Consider the following 2,500-nt stretch of genomic DNA (forward strand, 5'->3'; position numbering starts at 1 on the left):
AGGCCCGATCCCATCAGTACGGAGCACGCATGCACCCACACCCAGGCCCACAAGGCATCCCAGGCAAAGCCACCAGCCAGCCGCCAGCCGGGACGACTGACGGACCCGCAACAGCAGCCGGGACGGTGCCCCAGTGTCGCCGAACGACACACCGCCCCGGTCCATCTCCACAGTGACCCGCAAATCGTCCGGGCAGACCCTCGCACCGTACCACACTCCAGGGATCTTCCACATCCACAGAGACCAATGAGGTGTCCAGGCCCACCAACCTGTACTGGGAACCACGACAGACAGCCAAGGCCCCGCGCGCCATCGCGCGCATGCTAGGCAATGTCCCCCCGACTGCAGACGAGCCGGGACAACCACTGCTTCGCGCCACCTGTCGCCTCCCCTTTCACCATCGTCCTCCTGGCTACCCCCAACCACACCGGCCTGTCCCGCGGACCACCATCCCGAGCAGGACAAAGTCCCCTCGTCAAGCAGCCCGTCTGGAGTAGCCCAGCATGGCAGGAGCCGCAGCGAATTCGGCCTACACCCCAGAAGAAGCGGCACAAGCGTTCAAAAAGCATGGATGAGAGAATCCATAGCAAGAAAGGCAGGGTCATAGAGACAAGTCCCTCTCCACCATCCAATCCCGCGACTACGAGCTCGGTGTCGGTGCCACCGCAGCCCACCCCGATGAGCAGCCCACACGGGCGACGAATCGCCCTCACGCGTCCAGTACGCCTAGCCTCCCACTACACACAGGTAATGCCACGGGAAACCGAGTCGAAAGCCCTCGCACGGCCAGTAAGCGACCGCCAGCTACCGTTCAGCCTACCCTCCGGCAAGCCTCCCCGCAGACCTGGCTATCAAGCCCCGTCCCTTTGAGAACCCCGGGATCGACTCCACGCACTTTTCACGTGGCAGACAGCCTCATCAGTTGCTTCCCGGCCGAAACCCAGTCCAAGGGGCCAGTCCCCCGGTCCTGCCTGGGCACAACCACGAGCATAGCGTTCAAAACCAGCCAAGTTAGAAGAAGCAGGAGACTCGGTCAGCACAGGCTCTGACCTGCTTCCTTGACTAGTGCAACAGCCGCAGGGTGTCTCACACACCCTGCAAACTGCCTGCCGTGCCGTCACACAGGGACCTCCATATCCACCCCACTCGTTTCGTTACCCGACACGCGTCGGACAACCCCACTCGTCAGTGATATGTCGGCGACTCACACCCGCACAACATACCACAGGCATCTCTGTCAAAATGCCCCCCCAGAAACAAGCTGTGGCACCATCATGGCATCCGTCGCCCATACTCTCATAACCAGACCGACGGCGGCCACCAGTGCCACTGAGGCGTCGTCAGGAGCTTCGCCAGCCTGGGTCCACCCGCTCCATCGGCCAGACTGACTGTGACTCCGACTCTGTGCAGCTGCGACACGGACTTCCGAACCAAAGGAGTTTTCGCAACATGGTCTGTAGACATGACTACAGCCGCTTGAGGACCCTCAGCCAAACCTCGAAAGTTGGTCCCCATGGCCTCCGAGGCGGTTGATCACACGCCATACACGCACCCAACCTCAAGCGCGTGAAGATGAGGTCGCTCGAGCAGTCACGACCCCCCATCAAGCCGTGCCTCCGCGGTTCTTGATAACCCAGGTCCGCAATCCTGGGCAGCTCGGCTCAGCCAGAGCTCAGTCACCGTTCCCTTTAAGACTTTTACTAAGAACCAAACCCGGGCAGCAGCCGGCACGACCCAGTAAGGCCTGCCCCTAACCAAAGCCAAGTCTACAGTCTGACCCACTTGGGAGAGGCCCCCATCGGAGATGCCGAGCTCACTCCCCGTAAAGCCATCCAGCGACCGGCACGCATCACGGCTGCCCAGGCTTTACAGTAGTTGCGTTACCGCTAGGATTTGAGAAATTACATTCGACAGAAGGCGCCACATCCAGCCTTTGTTTATTATCACTATGTGCAACGGTATCAATACCGTCTCGGTTCGTCTCAGTCTCGCCACCTTTCAGTCACACCAGGCGTACCAGCAGGGCGCCGAGCGAGCGCACAAGCCAGCCTGCAAGGTGCTAGAGGGCGACCCGCAGTGGGTAGGAACCGTCCATCAGTGTCAGCAAGCCGAGGCCGATGGGGGCCCTACCAAGGCAGGTCATGATTGCCAGTCGGTCAGATAGGAAATGGGGTACTCGGAGCCCGCCGGGATCAGACGGGCAACCGGGGAGAGGGAGCTACATGAGTACCGCCGCCGGGTTCAGACGGCGGCCCCAGGAATCTCGTAGTATTCGGTATCGCCCTTCCTCCTAACTCATAGGTAGTCAAACTACTGCAGAATCCGAGCCACTACTGCTGCCTCAGTAGCGCTCAGGGAGACAAGTCTCACCTTTCGGGTCCAGAAGGTTGCCCAAGACGTGCAGCCCCTCCTGAAGTCTGCACGCCAGCCAATCGAGAAGCGACCATCCGAGCTGGCCAATCCTTGTCCTAACGGGTCGGGGGAAGCTGGGCATCTGCCC

The 2,500-nt window shown here is 60.9% G+C and overlaps 1 pseudogene; it reads right to left on the reverse strand.

Moving 5' to 3' along the window:
- LOC147037341 (28S ribosomal RNA) overlaps window positions 1-2,500 on the reverse strand; it is a 7,971-nt pseudogene that overhangs the window by 2,207 nt on the left and 3,264 nt on the right.

This window comes from Syngnathus leptorhynchus, unplaced genomic scaffold, assembly GCF_054491065.1.
Source record: "Syngnathus leptorhynchus isolate UIUO unplaced genomic scaffold, UIUO_Slep HiC_scaffold_222, whole genome shotgun sequence".
In the NCBI taxonomy this organism is placed as follows: Eukaryota; Metazoa; Chordata; class Actinopteri; order Syngnathiformes; family Syngnathidae; genus Syngnathus; species Syngnathus leptorhynchus.